The 22,893-nt window shown below is 43.1% G+C and overlaps 1 non-coding gene across 1 annotated transcript; it reads left to right on the forward strand.

Moving 5' to 3' along the window:
- Positions 1-314: 314 nt before the first annotated feature.
- Positions 315-421, forward strand: LOC148577803 (small nucleolar RNA R71). Its single transcript, XR_015904262.1, has one exon. It is a non-coding gene; the product is annotated as a small nucleolar RNA R71 (small nucleolar RNA).
- Positions 422-22,893: the final 22,472 nt, after the last annotated feature.

Below are 22,893 nucleotides of genomic sequence, written 5' to 3' on the forward strand. Positions count from 1 at the left end.
CTTGGGTTGTTGATGAAGTGGTGATTGCTGCTACTTGGTTCCTCTCCATCTTCTTGGTGAGGTCAGCTAGCTGCTGGGTAATGAGCTTGTTTTGGGCCAGCAGAGCATCTACATTGTTTAGCTCCATTACTCCTCTCGTGTTCCCTCTTTTGGAAGCATAGAAGTAGTCATTCTCTGCTACAGTTTCAATGACATCTATAGCTTCCTCAATGGTCTTCTTCTTGTTCAAAGATCCTCTGGATGAATGGTCTACTGCCTTCTTTGATTCATATGACAGGCCTTCATAGAAAATGTGCAGCTGCACCCATTCGTTGAACATATCTGGTGGGAACCTCCTTGTTAAGTCCTTAAACCTCTCCCATGCTTCATAAAGAGTCTCACCATCTTGTTGCCTGAAAGTTTGGACCTCAGCTCTCAGCCTATTGATTCGTTGAGGAGGGTAAAATCTTGCTAAGAATTTGTTCACCACATCCTCCCAGGTTGTCAAGCTCTCCTTTGGGAAAGACTCCAGCCACTTGGCTGCCTTATCCTTGAGTGAGAATGGAAATAAGAGCAGTCTATAGGCGTCAGGATGAACACCATTAGACTTCACTGTGTCACATATTCTCAGGAAGGTGGTTAAATATTGATTGGGGTCTTCTTGGACACTCCCTCCGAACGAACAGTTGTTTTGAACAAGGGTGATGAGCTGTGGTTTTAGTTCATAATTATTGGCATGGATGGTTGGCTTTTGAATGCTACTTCCGCAGTTTCTGGGGTTCGGATTGATGTAAGAGCCTAAAACTCTTCTATCCTCCCCAGCATGATTTGCTCGACCTCCTCCGCCTTGGTTGTGAGTCTCTTCTTCATGATGGTTTTCCATGTTTTCTTCCATGTTTGGTTCAAAGTATTCCTCCTCTTCCTCAGCACCAACTACTCTTTTTCCTCTTGCTTCCCTTCTTAATCTCAAGAAGGTCCTCTCAGGTTCAGAATCAAAGGAAGTTGAAGCCCCGCTTCTTCTCCCTGTCATACAACCAACAAGTACAAGCAAGGAAAATAGATGCAGAAAGTATTTCTATCAGAATTACTGTTAATGTGAGTGATGTAATATATCAAACAGTTAGTGGGTTAGTGAAATGAATTGTAAATAACAAAGAAAAAGTAGGGGAAAGGGAAGAAATTAACTAAAACAGAAAGTAAATTACTCAAACAGAAAATTAAATCAAATAAAACAATAATGCTCAACCTAGTTATCTTCCAATTTAATCATTGTTGATGCACAATCAATCCCCGACAACGACGCCATAAACTTGATGCACGAAAAACTTGTCTCATAACAAATTTCCTTCGGCAAGTGTACCGAATTTGTCGTCAAGTAAAAACTCGCAATAGAGTGAGGTCGAATCCCACAGGGATTGATTGATCAAGCAACTTTAATTAGAAGAATGTTCTAGTTGAGAGAATCAAAATTTGAGTTGAGAATTGCAAAAAATTAAATGGCGGGAAAGTAAATAACAGAAAAGTAAATGCTAGAAATAAAGAGCTGAATGTAGATGACGGAAAGTAAATTGAAGAATCTTAAATGGGAATGGGGAAATCGGTCATAAAAGTAAATGACAGAAATTAAAGAGAATGGGTAAGATCAGAAATGGGGAGTTCATTGGGCTCAGGAGATGTTGCATTATCCATATCAATTTCATTTTCATCTCTTCCTCAATCAATGCACTCATTGATCTCCTTGGAAATCTTAAGTGATCGAATCACAATTTCTTGTAATTCAATCTCTCAAATCTTTATCAATAGCCAATTCCTTGGTCAATTGCTCATGAGAAGAGAAGAAGTATGGTCACTGATTATACCACATGCATTTCCCAAATCAAGTGTTGAGAGGATTATAGTCACATATCCATCCAAACCCAATTTGGTCCAGCATGAGAAAGCATTTCTAGCATGATCTCTTCATTCCTCTTTCAAGGTTCAGAAGAGATCCAAGTATGAATAGCTTCTTTTCCAAGATAACTACCCAATTGGATGAAGATCGAAAGCTTTCAAGTAAAATCAAGAGAAAAGATGGAAGAAGAATAATGAAAACTAGTATTGATCCATCAAATTACAACAGAGCTCCCTAACCCAATGAAAGGGGTTTAGTTGTTCATAGCTTTGGAAAATGAAAACAAGGATGGAGAATACATTATGAAACTAGAAGTGCAGAGAAAGTAAACTACAGAGAGTAGTTTTATGCCAAGAGGCTCCCTATAATTTCCAACTCCCAATTTAATTCAAAGCTACTCCTATATATACTACTCTTCTGTTCTTCTAGTTAGCTCTTCAAGTCTTGGGTATGGACCTTTGGATCTTGAGTTTGAAGCAGTTCTCTTCTTCATTGGGCTTGGCTTTACTTGCAGAGAGAAAGTTTGAAGTGGGCAGAGACTTTAGCTCAGGACGTTAGTGGTGTTAACGTTCAGTGAAAATATGGGTTCGAGAATGTTAGTGACAATCACCTTTTTCACTAACGTTCCTCACCAAAGTAAGGGCCACGTTAACTTCAACGTTAGTGGCACAAATGTTGCCACTAGCGTTGCCTCTTTGTCCTTCGCACACGTTATTGGGACTTGCCTTTCCGAATAACGTTGAGAAGTCTCCCCCTTCCCTACGTTAGAGTCTACGTTAACTTAGTTAACATGGCTCTTTTAACGTAGGCTTGCCAACCTTCGAGAACGTTAGTGACACTTACTGATGAGTATTTTGGAGGAAAAATGAATTTTCTCCCAAAACACACAAATCTAACCGGCAAGTGCACCGGGTCGCATCAAGTAATAAAAACTCACGGGAGTGAGGTCGATCCCACAGGGATTGAAGGATTGAGCAATTTTAGTTTAGTGGTCGATTTAGTCAAGCGAATCAAGATTTGGTTGATGGTTTTGTGACTTGCAGAATTAAATTGCATTGAAGTAAAGAGAACAAGAAATAAATTGCTGAAACTTAAAGAACAAGAAATTAAATGGCAGAAACTTAAAGTGCAAGAAATATAAATTGCGGAATCTTAAAGTGCAAGGAATGTAAATTGCTTGAAATGTAAAGGGGATTGGGACGTGGATTTGCAGAAATTAAACAAGGAAAAATAAATTTGCATCAAACAGAAGAGTAAAAGGTGTTTGGGCTTGAACCGGATATGAAGCAGAAAAGTAAATGAACATAGAAAGCAGTAAACAGAGAAATGAAATGGGAAATTCAGATCTCAGGACTCAGAGACTAGAAACCCAAATCTAGATCTCAATGCCTTCCTAGATCCAACAAGAACAATTGCAAGGGAATTGTAAATTACAAAGAAAAGATGAAGAGCAATTAATCGGAAATGAAATTCAATTAACAGTAAAGAAACAGAGAGATCCAAGATTGAGATTGAAACAGAATTTCTTCAATTCTCCAATCCAAGATCCAAGACAAGTGTAAATGAAATTGAAAGCAATGAAACCAAAGAAATTAAAGTTCACTAAATAACAAAAGCTCTCCGAAAACTATTATGAAAATTCCAAAAGGAAAGCTCCCTAGAGAACTTGAATTCTATCCTATTTATACACTTTCTTCAAATGATCTTCAAGCCTTGAGTTGGGCCTTTGCTCTTGGTGGAATTGGGTTGAAAGAGGCCTTGGTTAATTACTCTTGAAGTTTGGAGAAGAACCAAAGTGAACCAATTGAACCGGTTTTGAGGTTAGCAAAAGTTGGACCAAAAGTTGGAGCTAAAGTTAGGGGTCTAACTTTGGCTCCAACTTTTCATAGCAGCCCACAAAACTTGCTGGTATGAACGTTGGTGCCAACGTTAGGGGTCTAACTTTGACCCTAACGTTGGCCTTGCCTTGTGTGCTAGTGGCGCCAACGTTAGCCACCAAGTTAGGGGGCTAACGTTGGCGCAAACTTTTGCTCCTCTTCCTTGAATTTTCATGTGCCAACGTTAGCCTCCAAGTTAGGGGTCTAACGTTGGCGCAAACGTTGGTGCCCAGGGGAGAAATTCATGTGCCAACGTTAGCCTCAAAGTTAGGGGGCTAACGTTGGCGCAAACTTTTGGTGCCCAGGGGAGAATTTTCAAGTTCCAACGTTAGCCTCCAAGTTAGGGGGCTAACGTTGGGGCTAACTTTTCAACCAAAAGTTTGTGCAAAATTTTGATGCTAACTTTAGGTCCAGCTTCTTGCTTCCTGGTTCAATTTCACTTATTCCATTGTCTTCTCTTTACTCCTAGCTATTCCTTCTTGCTTCAACCTTTCTCCAAGCTTTCTTCACCTATCATTAATCAACCAAACTCATCAAAGCTATGCTCAAAATCATGAGATATTCATTCTTTCATAATATGCAACAAATATAGCATAAAACCTCATGAAATGGCATGAATTCATATATGGTTGGTTCAATCAAGGGAAACATGAAAATCTACTCAATTAGCTTGCTTGTAGCTCAAGAAAGTGCATAATTCTAATGAAAACAAGAGAAAAAGACTAGCTAAAATAGGCTAGGATGACTTGTCATCACTTACCATTGTCACTAACATTCCAATGTGCCCCTATTTCTCACATTAGAGTCCACGTTAACTAGGTTAACGTGGCTTCTAACGTGGCCATGCTAGCCATCTCCAACATTAGTGACAAAGTTGAGTGTCACTAACGTTGGCTCATCATTCCCTTATCCACGTTAGCTTCCACGTTAACTAAGTTAACGTGGGAGTTAACGTGGCTCATAGTAGCTTGTGTGGGTTCATTCCAACGTTAGTGACAATGTTGGGTGTCATTAACGTTGGCGATCACCTCCCTTCTTCATGTTAACTTCCACGTTAACTATGTTAACATGGGAGTTAACGTGGCTTATTGGGGCTTGTGTGGGTTCCTTCCAACGTTAGTGACAATGTTTGGTGTCACTAACGTTGTCAACCACCTTGTTTCTTCACGTTAGCTTCCACGTTAACTAGGTTAACGTGGGAGTTAACGTGGCTTATTGTGACTTGGCCAACGTTAGTGATAAAGTTGAATGTCACTAACGTTGGCTTCCCCTTTACTTCTTAACGTTAGAGGCCACGTTAACTAAGTTAACGTGGCGACTAACGTGGCCACTTATGAGCTTGGTCCAACGTTAGTGATAATGTTAAGTGTCACTAACGTTGGCTCCATTTCCTTTCTTCCACGTTAGGGTTCACGTTAACTTAGTTAACGTGACTCTTAACGTGGGCAATGATGGCTTCGAGAGCGTTATTGGCAATTACTTTTCTCATTAACTTTGCAAGTTACTCCCATTCCACGTTAGTGTTAACGTTAGCGTTACTAACGTACCCACTAATGTGGTTCTTCTTTGCTTCCTTTGTCCTGAAATCAAGCTATAAAGTGCATCAAAGTTCTAGTCCAAGTCATGGGAAATGCAACATCCAATTTGTCATTAAACTCATGCAAAATCCTCATGAAATCATGTAAAGTGCACAATGTATGCTTGAATCAAGATGTAAGTGAATATCTACCCAAAACTAGCTTATTTCCTAAGGAAATGCATGAAACTACCCTAAGAACAGTAAAGAAAAAGTCAGTGAAACTGGCCAAAATTCCCTGGCATCAGTGCCAAGTAATTTTTGCTTCCTTAGGGTTTATTTGTTTTGTCACCATTTCTGTCTCTTTTCGTGGTTGTATCAAAGTCTTGGCTTTTGTGGATTTGTTGGTAGATTTGAGGTTATAGCCTTGAAAAGCTTTTGTGGCTTCGATGATAAAATGTCAGTAGGAAATGTTATAACTTTGATATTTTTTGTTAGTGATGATGACTTTCTTGCTGCTTTGTGTGGAGTGATGTTTACTAAGGAAGGATTGTGTTTTCTTGTTGCGAGATGTTTAGGGCACAGACCATTGATTTCCTTTTTTCCTAGTTCTTGCCTTGTTATTGCCTCCAAAGGGTGCCCCTGGACTTTAGCATGAATCCCGGGGTTTTCCTTTTACTGTCGTGTCTGACTCTTGATGTTCATATGTTATTGTCCAAATGTTTCCATATTTGCCTGAGTTGTTTGGTAGTAACCCATTTTTTTTCTTCCTGTAGGAATAGTTGACCTATGTCTTCTCGCAAAAATATTGTTGAGATGTCTACTAAGATCCCGGATGGCATGTCTGACTGGCTGGACTCCATCGTTTTGATGTGTGTTACCGTGGCTGACCCTGAGTATTGTGTGCGACTTAGGAGGCACCATAGGATTTGTAGTAATAGGGATCAAGAGAAAAATTACGAGTTAGTGTCACCTGACCCTGAGGAGAGGGTTAGTTTTCCTTCTTTGACTCAAGGAGAACATCCCTTTTTCTATGCTTATGACTATTTCTTCAGTCAATTAAACATTACCATTCCTTTTACCCCTTTTGAGACCGAGCTGTTGTGGTCCTGCAATGTAGCTCCTTCTCAACACCACCCGAACTCTTGGGACTTCATAAAAATCTTCTAATTGTTATGTCAGGAACTGGATATCCGACCCACCGAAACTCTTTTTGTGTTGACGAAGCCTGGGGTAGCTAAGAAGAAAGCTTCTTGGATTTCTTTCCGAGCTACCCAAGGAAAGAAAGTGTTCTCTATGTATGACGACTCCTTTAGGGATTTTAAAAACTACTATTTCAAGGTCCGAGCTGTTGAGGGAGCTCGGCCCTTCTTCTTGGATGAAAATGATGAACATACCTTCCCTTTATACTGGCAGAAGATTGTAGTAGTAGCTAGGTACTCCTGGGAAAGTCTGGATGAGGTTGAGCAGGCCTTTGTAAATATGTTAGAGGAAAGTTAGGGAGAGCCTCCCCATCTTGACACGAAGAAGTTTTTAGGAGATCCTTCCCTTCTTCGGGCTGAAATGGGTAGTCGCCGACTTCTTTTATAGCTTTTCTTTGTTTGTTTGTTTGTTTGCCAATCTATCCCTTTCTTAATTGCAACTTGATTTTTCCTGTTTTCCTATTTCAGAAATGGTGAAGTCTGCAAATTCCATGAAGGCCTATCATCGGGATAAGAAGGTGACTGCCGCTCATAACATCTCGGCAAAGGCTTCAGTTGAAGGATCTACTCAAGTTCCTCCGAGGAAGCCGACCTTGGACACCTCTGGACTGAGGAAAATTATCCCAACTCCTCAGGTTCATGTTATTCCTTCTGATCCTCTCCATTCAACCTCTGGTGCTACCCCTTCTCCTTCTGCTGATCCTCCTCCTAAAAAACAGAAGACTGTGGATCCTTATGACTTGGACGCCCCTGATTTTGATGCTGTGGGATTTGTTGATAATCAAATTGCTCCTTATGGTTGACTTCCCATGGATGTGTCCATCCTTCATCACTTAAATTTTATTACCAGTAACAATATTCAGATGGCCCATATGGGAGCAGCTCTATTCCGTACTGTTCAGGGTTCCCCAGTCCATGCGACTAAGGCTTTCCTGGAGGATGCCTAATCGGATTTTGATATAATCAAGGGGGTGAAGGATGAGTTTGATGCTAGGGTAATTAAGCTAGAGTTGAATTTGGAGAAGGAAAAGTCCCGGGCTACCAGGGTTGAGGCGGCTGCAAACTTCGCGAAGGAGATGGCAACGAAACACAAGGAGAGTTACACCCGCACTTATGCCGAGGTATTGGAGCTGAGGGAGAGGCTTGATTCTGCCCGTGTGGATTACGCCGATCTCCAGGGTCATCTTGTAGATAATGTGACGGGTGCTTATGAAAACTTAAAGGCACATGTCCGAGTTCTCGCTCCAGAACTCGACCTCACTCTCTTCAACCTGGACAATGTGGTGGAGGATGGCAAGGTAGTGCCTACTCCAGATGATGAAGATGATGGGCCTCTTCCTGCACAGTCGGCCAAACCTTCTGCAGCCACAACTTCTTCAACTCCTTCTGCTGAGGTCGACCATTCTGAGCCTGATCCTGATTGTCAAATTCTTAATCGGGAGGATGGGACTGTGGACACTACTCCCATGAAGATCATTCCTCCTCCTTCAGCCATGGATGCTACTACTGGGGAAACTTTGAACCCCTTATAATTTCTTTGTTTTATCTGTACAGCCCGATTTGTGGGCTCTTGAACTCTATTTTCTGTAACTTGTCTATGGTTGGCTCTTTTGACTTTTAGTTGCTTCTATGTAACTTTATAAGTAGAAAAACAAAATACTTTAAACTCTTGAGCTCCTCTTTTAGGTTGCCTTCTGAGTCTTTATTGATAGCTGTATTTTTTTTTATACGTTGATCGTTCTTTTGCAGCCTTTGCAAATTTTTGTAGAGAGTTGGTACTTCTGCTTGTCCGACAACTTTTAATCATTTCTGGTTTTGTCCACTCTCTGCTTTGGTCGAGGTGATCTTTAGGGCTATTTTGTCTGACAACTTTTTTAGTGTTATCATAGAACCTTTTTTAGTTAATCTGAACAATTTTGATAGCCTTGTTGTGGAGCTGTGGCTTTTTGGGTAAAGCTGTGTCCCTTTTAGCGCACGCTTTTCGTTGGTCCGACTTCTCTTGTCGATACTTCTTAAGTTATTTTTAGTAGTCTATTTTTAGTCAGGCCTCGTTGGGCCACTTTTTATGGATTACTTTCTATAACTTTTTGCATTGATCGGTTTGGTTCGTCTTTTTCTTTGCCGGTCCTTCTTAAGTTATTTTTAGTAGTCCATTTTTAGTCAGACCTCGTTAGGTCGCATTTTATGGATTACTTTTTATAACTTTGGTCGTTTTGGTTCGACTTCTTCTTTGTCGGTCCTTCTCAAGTTATTTTTAGTAGTCCATTTTTAGTCAGACCTCGTCAGGCCACTTTTTATGGATTACTTTTTATAACTTCTTGCATTAATCTATTTTTATTGCTTTCACCTTGCCGACTTCTTTGTGATCGCAAGATGAATTTGGTTTTCATCTTGCCGACCTTGTCGTGATCGGGCGATGAATTTGGTATTCATCTTGCCGACCTTGTCGTGATCAGGCGATGAATTTGGTTTTCATCTTGCCGACCTTGTCGTAACCGGGGGATGAATTCATGCGCTCAGATTAATGCGCCTTGATAGGAAAATTTTTAAGGAATCTGAAAAACTTTATTCAAATAGAAAATAGAAAATAGACAAGAATATATACATATAAGTGCTTACCCTTCTAGGTCGGGCAATTTTGTAAATCTTGGCCTAGCGCCTCATTAAAAAACCTTTTTAGGAAAAAGAGTGCACCTTGACCTAAGATCTTTATCACTTTCTAACTATAGTACCTTCTTAGGTTACAGGCATGCCAAGACCTTGGTAGCTCTCGCCCCTCGAGGTCGGACACCTTGTAGTAGCCTTTTCCCAATACCTCTATAACTCGGTAAGGCCCTTTCCAGTTAGCTGCTAGCTTCCCTTCTTCTGATCGACCTACTCCGATGTCATTTCAGATTAGGATGAGATCGTTGTTGGTGAAACTTCACTGGACTACCTTCTGGTTATACCTTGAAGCCATTCGACGCTTTAACGCTTCCTCTCTAATCCGAACTCTTTCTTGGACTTCGGGTAGTAGGTCGAGTTCTTCCCTTTGAATTTGGGAGTTGGCCTCTTCATTGTAGAGGATCATTCTGGGGGATCCTTCTTCGATCTCTACTAGGATTATTGCCTCCATTCCGTAAGCGAGACGGAAGGGTGATTCTCCTGTGGAAGAGTATGGAGTAGTCCGATATGCCCGTAGGACTTGTGGAAGCTCTTCAGCCCAAGTTCCCTTTGCGTCCTGTAGTCTCTGTTTTAACCCAGCTAGTATGACTTTGTTGGCAGCTTCTGCCTGCTCGTTGGCTTATTGGTGTTCTACGGATGTGAATTGGTTCTTTATTTTCAAGTCGGCTACTAAGTTCCTGGAGCCTGTGTTTGTGAATTGGGTGCCATTGTCTGTGGTGATGGAGTAAGGGACCCCGAACCTTGTAATAATGTTCCTGTACAAGAATTTTCGACTTCTTTGAGCGGTGGCATTGGCTAGGGGCTCTGCCTCAATCCATTGAGTGAAATAGTCCACCCCTACAATGAGGAACTTGACTTGTCCCGATCCTTGGGGAAAGGGTCTGAGGAGGTCTAGGCCCCATTTTGCGATGGCCAGGGTGACATTACACTGATGAGCTCTTCTGGTGGAGCGATGTGGAAGTTAGCATGCTTCTGACATGGTGGGCTTGTCTTGACGAACTCTGTCACTTTTTTGTGTAAGGTTAGCCAGAAGAATCCAGCTCAGAGTACCTTTTTGGAAAGAGCTCGTGCTCCCAAGTGGTTGCCACACATGACATTATGTACTTCTTCCAAGACCTCCCTTGTATTGGAAGTCGGTACGCATTTTAGGAGGGGTGTCGAGATTCCTCTCCTATATAAGATGTCACCCACCATAGTGTAGCACTGTTCTTCTCGTATCAACCTCTTTGCCTCCTTCTTATCTGTGGGGAGTGTCTCTGTCTTGAGGTAGTTGATAATGGGGGTCATCCACCCTTGATCCAAACCAGATATGGCTAGCACCCTTTCTTCATCTGTGAACGATGGGCTTTGTAATGTTTCCTGGATGAGGCTTCTGTTATTGCCCCTGGTTTGGTGCTGACTAGTTTTGAGAGTGCATCCGCCCGAGCATTCTGTTCTTGAGGTATATGTTGGACCTCATATTCCTTGATCTGCCCGAGCTGTTCTCTAGTTTTGTCAAGATATTTCTTCATGGTAGGGGCCTTAGCTTGGTAGCTCCCTTCTATTTGTGAGGTAACTACTTGTGATCACTGAAGATGGTGAGCTTTTAGACTCCTGCCTCCTTAGCCAGCCTCAAACCAGCTAGTAATGTCTCATATTCAGCTTGATTATTTGAAGCAGGGAATTTGAACTTTAGTGAGAGTTCGATTTGGGTTCCCTAATCGCTTTCTATTATCACACCTGCGCCACTCCCGGTTTTGTTTGAAGAGCCGTCCACGTAGAGATTCCATCTTGTGGGAGTTCCCGGGGTATTAGTGTACTCGGCAATGAAGTCGGCCAGGTACTGTGATTTGATGGCTGTCTGGGCTTCATATTGAAGATCAAATTTGGACAACTCCATCGCCCATTGCAGGATTCTTTCCGCTAAGTCTGTTTTTTATAGGATGCCTTTTATGGGCTGGTTGGTCCGAACCTTGATAGTGGGCGCTTGAAAGTACGAGCAAAGTCGTTGAGAAGTGAGAATGAGTGCGTAGGAAAACTTTTCTATCTTTTGATAGTTCAGTTTGGCCCCTTATAAAGCTTTGCTGATGAAGTAGATGGGTTGCTGTTCACCCTCGTTTTCTCTGACAAGTGCTGAAGCGATCACCCGATTTTCTACTGCGAGATATAATATGAGTACTTCTCCTTCCCGTGGTCGGGTAAGAAGTGGTGGTTGTCCCAAGAATTTTTTGAAATCTTAGAAGGCTTGCTCACACTCTGTTGTCCACTCAAACTTCTTTTCTTTCTTTAATATGGCGTAAAAGGGAAGAGATCTGATGGCTGAGCCGGCTAGAAACCTGGACAGGGCTGCAAGTCTTCCATTGAGCTGTTGTACTTCTTTGATGCAAGTCAGGCTTTTCATGTCGAGTATAGCCTAACATTTATCTGGGTTTGCCTCGATTCTTCTTTGCGTGAGCATGAAGTCCAAGAATTTATCAGCTTCTTCTGCAAAGGTGAATTTTGTGGGATTTAAGTCGCATTTCATGCTTTCTGATGGTGTCGAACACTTTGGTTAGGTCGGGCAATAAGGATTCCTCACTTTGTGTTTTTACTAGCATATCGTCTACGTAAACCTCCATTAATTTCCCAATGTGGCCTGCAAAGACTTTGTTCATCAATCTTTGGTAGGTAGCTCTTGCGTTTTTGAGCCCAAATGGCATGACGATATAGCAGTAGTTTGCTTTTGGGGTTAAGAACGAGGTCTTTTCTTGGTCGGATGGATACATTGGGGTTTGATTGTATCCTGAATAAGCATCCATGAATGAGAGGTATTTGTATCCGGAAGAGGCATCTATTAGAGCATCTATACTTGGGAGTGGGTAGGGATCTTTTGGACAGGCTTTATTGAGATCGGTGTAGTCAGTGCACATCCGCCACTTCCATTTGACTTCTTTACCAAGACCACATTGGCTAACCATAGTGGATACTTGACCTCTCTTATGAATCATGCCTCCAGTAAGGCCTGTACTTGCTCCTCCACAGCTTGGGACTTTTTCGGTCTGAGCTTCCTGCGACTCTGCTGCACTGACCGAGATTCTAGGTATACCAATAATTTATGGCACATTAGCTTAGGATCTATGCCCGGCATGTCTGCGGCCCTCCATGCAAAGAGATCGGCGTTATCCTTTAGGAATTCTATCAGGGACTCTTTTAAATTTTCCTTTAAAGTTGTCCCAACATTTGTTGTGCTATCCCGGGCATCGCCAATTTGGACATCTTCAGTCTCGCCTTCCAGCTGTGGACGAAGTTCCTTGCGAGCTCGGACTCCCCCGTGCTCAATAGTGTTGACTTCCTCTCTTTTGGGGTTGCCTTTAAGGTTTAGACTTTCATTGTAATAGTGTCGTGCGATTTTTTGGTCTCCCTTTATCGTGGTGATCCCCTCCGAAATTGGGAACTTCATACAGAGATGTGGAGTTGAGACCACTGCGGTGAGCTGGTTCAGTGTTGTTCGACCTATTAGGGCGTTGTAAGCTGAGCTCACATCAACTACGATATAGTCTATGTTGAGTGTCCTTGACCGGGATCCCTTTCTAAAGGTTGTGTGTAGTGAGATATTTCCAAGTGGTTGGATTGCAGTATCTCCCAGTCCGAACAAACTATTTGGGTATGCTCTGAGCTCTTTATCTTGCAAACGGAGTTTGTCGAAGGCGGATTTGAACAAGATATCTGCAGAGCTTCCTTGGTCTACCAATGTTCTATGGAGATTAGCATTGGCCAGTATGATGGTAATGACCATGAGATCATCATGTCCCGGGACAATGCCTGTTGCGTCTTCTTGGGTGAAGGTAATGGTGGGGAGGTCGGATGGCCTCTCTCCTTCCTCAACATGATATACCTCTTTAAGGTGTCTTTTCCGAGAGGATTTAGAGATCCCTCCTCTTGCGAATCCTCCATTTATCATATGAACATGTCTCTCAGGAGTGTGAGGTGGTCGTTCAGCTCGTCTAACCTCTTCATCCCTTCTTCTTTTTCTTGGTTCATCTGCTTTGTTGGCTAAGTACCGATCTAGTCACCCTTCTCTTGCCAATTTCTCTAAGACATTCTTTAGGTCGAAGCACTCGTTAGTAGGGTGTCTGTAGATTCGGTGGTATTTGCAGTATTCTATCCGAGTTTCCCCTCCTTTTTTGCTTTTAATTGGGTGAGGTGGTGGGATCTTCTCAGTGTTGCATATTTCTCGATAAACATCCATAAGAGACACTCGGAGAGGGGTGTAATTGTTGTATTTTCTAGGCTTCTCACCGGGTTGATCTTCTTTTTTCTTGGACTCTTTATCCTTGTCCTTAGATGGGTAGGAGAATCCAGGTTTTGAGGTCTCTCCTAGTCGTGAGGTCTCCTCCATGTTAATATATTTCTCTGCCCGTTCCTATACTTAATTTAAGGATGTGGGATGCTTTTTTGATATGGAGTGGCTAAAAGGTCCTTCTCTCAAGTCATTGATGAGACCCTTGATGGCTACTTTTGTTGGCAAACTTTGTATGTCCAGACACGCTTTGTTGAATCTTTTCATGTAGTTTCAAAGACTCTCCCGATCTCCTTACTTGATCCCTATTAGGCTTGGGGCATGTTTGGCTTTGTCCTTCTGGATGGAAAATCTGGTAAGAAATTTTTTGGCTATGTCCTCAAAACTTGTGATAGATCTAGGAGGCAAACTGTCGAACCACTTAATTGTATCTTTGTTAGAGTAGTCGGGAAGGCTTTGCATCGAATAGCGTCCGAGGCGTCGGTGAGATATATTCTGCTTCTGAAATTGCTAAGATGATGGCTTGGATCAGAGGTACCGTCGTATGGGGTCATGTCAGGAGCTTCAAAATCCTTCGGGACTTTAGCTTTCATGATCTCTTTGGTGAAGGGATCTTGGTCCTTATGGGAGCTTTCCTCGTGACTGGACCAAACTGTTTTAGTTTTAAGATCAGCCTCGAGTTTTAGGAGCTTGTCTTCTAGCTCTCGGCGTCGTCTGGCTTCACTCCGGAGGTCCCTCTCGGCTTCGCGCTGGTGTTTGGCTTCCTGTTCAAGCTGTTTGAGACGATCCTGCTATTCTAGAAGGACATCTAAAATTTCTATATTTGGAGAATGTTTGTCCCCGTTTGGTTGAGGTTTATCCTTTGGTGTGATGTCCGCGTTCTTATGCGGCGTTCTTTCTTCCAAACCAGAGTTATGGTCATTGTCAAGGTTGTCCGCCATGATAGTGGAATAACTTCCAGGCTCCCTGGCAACGGCGTCAATGTTCCGAGGGTTACCTGAAACTATAGGTCAATCTCGGTCGAGATATGCGGTAGTGGCCAGAGCTGATGTGTCCGGCTTGTTGGACTTGGCGGTGCTGCTGATCCTTCGTCACCAGAGGGTGGTGGTACCTGCAAGAGACTCCGATGCTTAAGTTAGTATGGGCTTTAAGCAGGTTTTTAGTAGGATCAGAGTATGAGTTATACCTAGGTGCTCCAGTGTATTTATAGTAGTGTGGGCTAACCTTTCTAGATAAGATAAGTTAGTTATCTTATCTTATCTTTAAGAGAAGTCATCTTTTCTCTAAGAGGAACCGGCTTTATCTTTCTAGGCTTTAACTGCCTTTAGATTGGACTATGTCCCTTTGTTTGGGCCTGCTTGGGCTTCTTCGTGATGATTTGGCCGAACTCTTTTAAAGAAGAGGTCGGGGGACCTAACCAGGATAGGTCGGTTGCTTTGTCTTCAACCAGCCCGGGTCAGATAGCTCGACCCAAGGTATGAACACTAACTGTTCCGAGGGTTACCTGAAACTGGAGGTCGATCTCGGATGAGATCTTTGGTAATAGTCGGAGATGACGTGTCCGGCTGGCTGGTGGCGGCCGGAGCTGTTGTGTCCGACTTGTTGGACTTGCTGCACTGCTGATCCTTGGCCACCGGAGGGTGGGGGGTACCTGCAAGAGACTCCGATGCTTAAGTTAGCATGGGTATTAAACAGGTTTTTAGTAGAATCAGAGTATGAGTTATACCTGGGTGTTCCAGTGCATTTATAATGGTGAGATGTGACCTTTTGGATAAGATAAGTTAGTTATCTTATCTTATCTTTATCTTTGAGTTGAGGTCAGCGTATCTTCAACGGAACCGCCTTCATCTCTATAGGCTTAGGCCGCCTTAGGATTCATGTCGTGCTCCTCTATTTGGGCCCTTAATCTGGGCTCTCCTGTCGATTTGGCCGAGCTCTTTGAAAAGAGGTCGGATAGTCTAACCTGAAGAGGTCGGTCGCTTTATCTCGAATCATCCTAGGTCGGATAGCTCGACCAAGGGTATGAACAGTGCCCCTGCTTGAGCTCGATCTTCTTTTTGAGGTCGAGTCCTTGACTTCGGTCCTTCTTAAAGTCGAACTCAAGCATTTGTCGATTCCTTTCTTTGTAAAGTCTTTTTTGAATGTAGAACATTTTCCTCTAAAAGCGCGCGTTTTTGTATTAGCGCTTTTTTGGGAACGCAAGCGGTTTTAATATCCGCATTTAATTGGCATTAATTTGCCCTTCATTCTCTCTTGGCTTTTATTTTGAATTTTGCGATCAAAAACGGTTTCTCTTCTTCATTTCTTCTTCGTAACTTCTCCCTTTACTCTCTCGTTTTCTGTTTCTCTCATCTGCTCTCTGTCTGTCGCTTGCGCTTCTGCTTTCGTCGCTTGGCGTTTTTCTGGGCAGCCTTTGTCTCTGCGCTTCCATTCTTCCTCGAAGCTTCTTCCGTCTCCAGGTTAGTCCCATTTCGTATTTTCCTCGTTTGTTTTTGACTTTGTGATGGGGTTTTCCTTTTGATCTTCTTTTTGGAGAAAGTTTGGATCTTTCTGTTCTTTATCATGCTTGACTTATTGCATGCTCTGAAATTTCTTTGCTTTTTGGTGCGAATATTTTTCTTGTTGCTTGAATCTTTTTCTTTTGCATGTTGCCGCCGTTTCTGTTTGTGCCTTGGTTGATGTTTTTTTGCTTGATTCCAAAAGAAAGTTTGCGCCTTTGCTGCCTAGCCTTTTTTGACATTTCTGATATACTGTAGAAGTAGTGTTTTTTGCTGGTAAACTGTAGAAGTGTGGTCCTTGATGGACGAAATGCTTGCTGCTTTAGGTCTTCTTTCCTTGTTTTGAGAGATACTGGGGTGTAGGTTTTTCCTAGAAATCTTGCTTTGTTATTGCCTCCAAAGGATGCCCCAGGACTTTTTTGGTTTTAGTCTTGGGGTTTTCCTTTTGTTTATCCGCCCATCGAGATGTTTTGACCCGTGCCCGAGATGTTTCTTGAGTAATCCGCTCTTTTTTTCTTTTGTAGGATCTTAGTTAACCTCATGTCTTCCCGAAATAACGTCGTAGCGACGCCTTCCCAGGTCCCTGCGCGTATGGCCGATTGGGTGGACTCCATGGTTCTCATGTGTGTCTCACTGGTTGACTCTGAGTTTTGTTCTCAGCTTAGGCAGTTTAACAGCGTCTGTAGTAACTCTGGTGATGAGAAGAATTATGAGCTTGTTCCTCCTTCCTCTGACGAGAGAGTCTGTTTCTCAACTCGAGTTGTTGACGATCGCCCTTTCTTTTATGCTTACGATTTTTTCTTTGGTTAACTCGGAGTTACTCTTCCCTTTACTCCATTTGAAATCGACCTGTTATGGTCTTGTAATGTTGCCCCTTCTCAACTTCACCCCAACTCCTGGGATTTTATTAAAATATTCCAATTGTTGTGTAATAATTTTGGTATTCCTGCTTCCCAATCTCTCTTTTTCTATTTGTTTGTTTTGACTAAACCTGGTGTGGTGAAAAAGAAGTCAGCTTGGGTCTCCTTCCGTTCTACCCAAGGAAAGAAAGTTTTTTCCATGTTTGACAAATCATTTCGGGATTTTAAAAACTATTTTTTCAAGGTCCGAGCTGTTAAAGGATCTCGGCCCTTTTTCTTGGATGAAAATGATGAGCCCGCCTTTCCCCTAGAGTGGCAGAAGGATGTTAGGGTCTCTAGGTACTCTTGGGACATGTTGGATGAGATTGAGTGAGCCTTTGTGACTGTTTTAGGGGAGCGTTGGGGTTAGCCTCCCCATCTTGACACAAAGAAGTTTCTAACCAATCCTTCTCTTCTTCAAACTGAGCTGGGTATCTTGTGTTTCCTTTGCTGTTTGCCTTATGATGCTTCTAGATGTTTTTTCGACTTGTCTGGTTTGTAGCTTGACTTCTATTTTATTTGCAGAGGCAATGAAGAACAATGAGTCTATGAAAGCTTTTAAAAGGGCACAGAAGGCAACTGCTGCCAGGAATGTTGCCGCCCGGGCTGCTGGGGAGGGGTCCTCCCAGCCCCGCGAGAAGCCGGCCATGCCGAGCTCTCCCGGGGTGAAGAAGGCGATCCTGATACCTCGGTTTCGTTTGGTGGATCCTCCTTCTTCTTCTGTGGCTCCATCCGCCGCTCCTCCGAGTAAAAAGCAAAAGACTTCTGAGACTTTCGACCTTAATGCTCCTGATTTCAATGCCATTGAGTTTATAGATCAACAAATTGGGCCATACGGTACCATTCCCATGGATGATGTGTCCATTGGAATTTATGGCTCAGAATCATGTGAGGATGGCTTTTATGTCGGCTGCACTTCATCGCACTGCCCAGAATCTTTCTCTCCACGCTACCAAGGCGTTTATGGAGGAGGCGAAACGAGAGTTTGACCGGATGAAGGGTTTGAAGGAGGAGCTCGAGGTGAAGGTGGTCAAATTGGAGAAGGACCTCGAAAATGAGAAGGCGAGTTCTGAGGCGCTGGCTGCTTCCTTGAGGTTGGCTGAGGATGCGGCCATGATGCACAAGGATAGCTATGTGACTTCCTATAGGGAGGGGAGGCGCCTGAGGGAAGAGCTTGACAATGCCTGGGAGGATTATGCTGAGCTCCAAGGTCACCTTGTTGGCAGCATAACTGCTGCTTACGAGAACTTGAAAGAACAAATCCGAATTATTGCTCCCGAGGCCGATCTTACCCTTTTTAGCTTGGATAATGTTGTCAGAGATGGCAAGATTGTCCCTGACGATGAGGGTGATGATGATGAAGTTGTTCCTCCCCTTGTATCTTCCACCAAAGCGCCGACCTCTTCCGTTCCTCCTGTTGTGCCTGACCTGGATTGCCAGGTCCTGAATCGGGAGGATGGGACTGTTAATGCGGTGCCGATTCAAGCTCGCCCTCCTTCTCCTGGTCCTGATGTCACCAAGAAAGCTCATGATGCTGCCGAGAAAACTTCTGATGTTTGTTGATTGTAGTTGGCCTGGCTTGTGGGCGTTTTTTGGAACTTTATTAAGATGTTAAATTTTTAGTTGCTTTTCTAGCAACTTTTTATTTTTTTAAAAAACAGACAAGTAGCTTGCTACCCTTTGGGTAGTCAGTGTTGGTGGCCCTTCAAGGCCTTTATAACTTTATATAAAATCTGCTAATGTTGAACTCTCTCTATTCGAACTTCTTGAGTTTTCGACTCTTTGTAGCTGTAGGGGTCCAATTTGGTTTTCTTGCTTTGTATGTGTTCTTTAGTACTTTGTAACCGACTTCTTTGTGTTGGTCTCCTGATAGACTCCTTTTTGTAATCCTCTTTCTTGGACCTTCGTGAGGTCTCTTTCAGGGATTACTTGGATTTTTGTAGTGGATCAACTTCGTTGTTGTTTCTGTAATCCTATTTCTTGGACCTTTGTCGGGTCTCTTTCAGGGATTACTTTTATAACTTGTCCTTTGTAGGGGACCGACTTCGTTAGGTCGATCTCTTCTAAGTTATTTCGTAATCCTCTTTCTTGGACCTTTGTTAGGTCTCTTTCAGGGATTACTTTTATAACTTGTCTTTGTAGGGGACCGACTTCGTTAGGTCGATCTCTTTTAAGTTATTTCGTAATCCTTTTTCTTGGACCTTTGTTAGGTCTCTTTCAGGGATTACTTTTATAACTTGTCTTTGTAGGGGACCGACTTCGTTAGGTCGATCTCTTTTAAGTTATTTCGTAATCCTCTTTCTTGGACCTTTGTTAGGTCTCTTTCAGGGATTACTTTTATAACTTGTCATTTGTAGGAGGTCAACTTCGTTAGGTCGACCTCTTCCCAGGTTATTTCTGTAATCCTCTTTTTTGGACCTTTGTCGGGTCTCTTTCAGGGATTACTTTTATAACCTTTTTATCTTAGGCTAACTTTGCTAGGTCGAGCCCTTCTAAGTTAAAGTAATCCTCTTTAATAGGGTTGGCCAGACCTCTTTCCAGGGTTTACTTGTAACTTGGGTTGACTTGGTCCGACTTCTGAACGCCGGCCAGTCTTTAAGTTATTTTATTAGCTATCCGTAAGACCTCGTCAGGTTCTTTTTTAGATTGCTTTCTATAACTTCTTACATTATTCTGTGTTCATCTTTGCCGATTTGTAGAACGTGGTTGGCATCTCTAGTTCGTCCTTTGGGTGAATCGCGTTTTCACCTTTATCGGACGACTCATCTTTATCGTGGTCGTGCAGTGAAATTGTTTTTCACTTTCTGCCGACCTGTAGCTTTATAATCGGACGATGAATACTTTAGATTAATGCGTCTTGAAATCTTTGTAGAATACCTAGATAAATTTTATTCAAAGAAAATGCAAATATATACATGTGGGAATTTTCTCATCTTCTTAAGTTGGGTATGATCTATGTCTCAACCTGGTGCCTCATTAAAAAACCTTTTCAGGAAAAAGAGCGCATCCACTGGTGAGATCCTTTACCTCTTCTTTAACTGTAGTACCTTCTTAGGTTGCAGGCGTGCCATGATCTTGGAAGCTCCCGTCCGTCGAGTTCGGACACTCTGTAGTAGCCCTTCCCGAGTACTTCTATGACTCGGTATGGTCCTTTCCAATTGGCTACCAGCTTTCCCTCTCCGGGTCGAGTTGTTCCGATGTCGTTTCGGATTAAGATGAGGTCGTTTTCAGCAAAACTTCTTGGTACTACCCTTTGGTTATATCTAGAAGCCATTCGGCATTTTAGCGCTTCTTCTCTGATCCAAGCTCTTTCCTGAACCTCTGGTAGTAGGTCGAGTTCTTCCCTCTGGAGTTGGGGGTTTGCTCTTTCATTATAATGGACTGCCCTATGCGATCCTTCCTCAATTTCTACTGGAATCATTGCCTCCGTTCCGTATGTTAGCCGGAATGGGGATTCCTTTGTGGTGGAATGTGGCGTTGTTCGATATGCCCATAGGACTTGTGGGAGTTCCTCTGCCCAGGCTCCCTTCGCATCCTGCAATCTCCGTTTTAACCCTGCCAATATGACTTTGTTGGCGGCCTCGGCCTGTCCGTTAGCTTGGGGGTGTTCGACAGAGGTGTACTGGTGCTTTATATTCAAGTCGGCTACTAATTTTCTGAAGCCCGCATCTGTGAATTGGGTGCCATTGTCTGTAGTTATTGAGTACGGGACCCCAAATCTTGTGACAATATTTCTGTATAAGAATTTTCGACTTCTTTGGGCAGTGGCATTGGCTAATGGTTCTACTTCGATCCACTTTGTAAAGTAATCTACCCCTACTATAAGGAATTTAACTTGCCTTGATCCCTGGGGAAAGGGGCCGAGAAGGTCGAGTCCCCATTTCGCAAAAGGCTAAGGTGCAGTCACGCTGATGAGTTCTTCTGGCGGGGCGATGTGGAAATTGGCATGTTTCTGACATGGTGGACATGTCTTTACGAATTCTGTAGATTCTTTCTATAAAGTTGGCCAGTAAAACCCTGCCCGGAGAATTTTTTTGGCAAGAGCCCGTGCTCCGAGATGATTGCCGCAAATGCCGCTGTGTACCTCTTCTAGCACTTCCCTGGTGTGGGAGGTCGGTACGCACTTTAGTAATGGTACCGAGATCCCTCTTTTGTACAGGATGTTGTTTATGATGGTGTAGTATTGTGCCTCCCTTTTTAGCTTCTTTGCTTCCTTTTCTTCTACGGGGAGCGTTCCTTTTTTAAGGTAGTTATTTATGGGGATCATCCATCCTTGGTCCTGGCCTGTTATGGTTAGGACTTTTTTTTGTTTCCGAGATTGATGGGTTCTGTAGCATTTCTTGGATGAGGCTTCTGTTATTGCCCCCTGGTTTGGTGCTGGCCAGTTTTGAGAGTGTGTCAGCTCGAGCATTTTGCTCACGGGGTATGTGGCAGATCTTGTATTCCCCGATTTGTTCGAGTTGTTGCTTGGTCTTATCCAGATATCTTTTCATGGTGGGATCTTTGGCTTGGTAGCTCCCTGCTATCTGTGATGTGACCACCTGCGAATCACTATAAATGTTAAGTTTTCGAGCTCCCACCTCTTCAGCCAGTTTTAGACCAGCTACCAATGCTTCGTATTCCGCCTGGTTATTTGAAGCCGGGAATCCGAACTTGAGGGAGAGCTCAACTTGGGTTCCCTGGTTGCTTTCTATTATAACTCCTGCGCCACTTTCCGTTTTATTTGAAGAACCATCCATATACAGATTCCACTCTATGGGGGCTTCTAGGGCATCTGTGAATTTGGCGATAAAATCGGCCAGGTACTGTGATTTGATGGCGGTCCGAGCTTCATATTGGAGGTCGAATTTTGACAGCTCGACTGCCCATTGTAGAATTCTGCCTGCTAAATCTGTTTTTTGCAGTATTCCCTTTAAGGGCTGATTAGTTCGAACTTTAATGGTGTCGGCCTGGAAGTAGGGGCGGAGTCACCGAGATGTTAAAACGAGAGTGTAAGCAAATTTTTCTATTTTCTGATAGTTCAGCTCGGATCCCTGCAGTGCTTTGCTAATGAAGTAGACGGGTTGTTGCCCGTTTTCGCTTTCTCGGACCAGTGCTGCCGCTACTGCCTTGTCTCCTACTGCGAGATATAGTATGAGTGGTTCTCCTTCTTGAGGTCGGGATAGGATAGGTGGCTGTCCTAAGAACTTCTTAAAGTCTTGGAATGCTTGTTCGCATTCTGTCGTCCACTCGAACTTTTTTCCCTTTCTTAAAGTAGCATAGAAGGGGAGAGATCTTATTGTGGCTCCTGCTAAAAATCGGGATAGGGCGGCCAACCTCCCGTTGAGTTGTTGTACTTCTTTTACACAGGTTGGGCTTTTCATGTTGAGTATGGCCTGGCATTTATCTGGATTTGCTTTGATTCCTCTTTGTGTGAGCATGAAGCCCAAGAATTTGCCTGCTTCTACCGCAAAGGTGCATTTTGCTGGATTGAGTCGCATATCATGCTTCCGGATGGTGTCGAACACCTGGGCTAGGTCAGTCAACAGTGTCTGTTCGCTTTTTGTTTTAATTAGCATGTCGTCCACATAAACTTCCATGATTTTCCCGATGTGATCCGAGAAGACTTTATTCATCAATCTTTGATAAGTGGCTCCTGCGTTCTTAAGGCCGAAAGGCATTACGATGTAGCAGTAGTTCGCCTTTAGCGTTAAAAACGAGGTCTTTTCCTGGTCCGGTGGGTACATGGGGATTTGGTTGTATCCTGAATACGCATCCATAAATGAGAGATATTTATATCCAGAGAAAGCATCTACCAGGGCGTCAATACTCGGGAGTGGGTATGGATCTTTTGGGCAAGCTTTGTTGAGATTTGTGTAGTCGGTGCACATTCGCCACTTCCCATTTGATTTTTTCACCAAAACGACATTGGCTAGCCATAGTGGGTATTTGACTTCTCTTATAAATCCGGCTTCCAGCAGTGTTTGCACTTGCTCTTCCACAGCTTGGGATCACTCTGGCCCGAGTTTTCTTCGTCTCTGCTGGACTAGTCGAGATCCTGGATAAACTGCTAATTTGTGACACATTAGTTTAGGGTCTATGCCTGACATGTCTGCGGCTTTCCATGCAA

This window comes from Arachis ipaensis, chromosome B1 (genome assembly GCF_059453495.1).
Source record: "Arachis ipaensis isolate K30076 ecotype BB chromosome B1, ASM5945349v1, whole genome shotgun sequence".
NCBI lineage: Eukaryota > Viridiplantae > Streptophyta > Magnoliopsida > Fabales > Fabaceae > Arachis > Arachis ipaensis.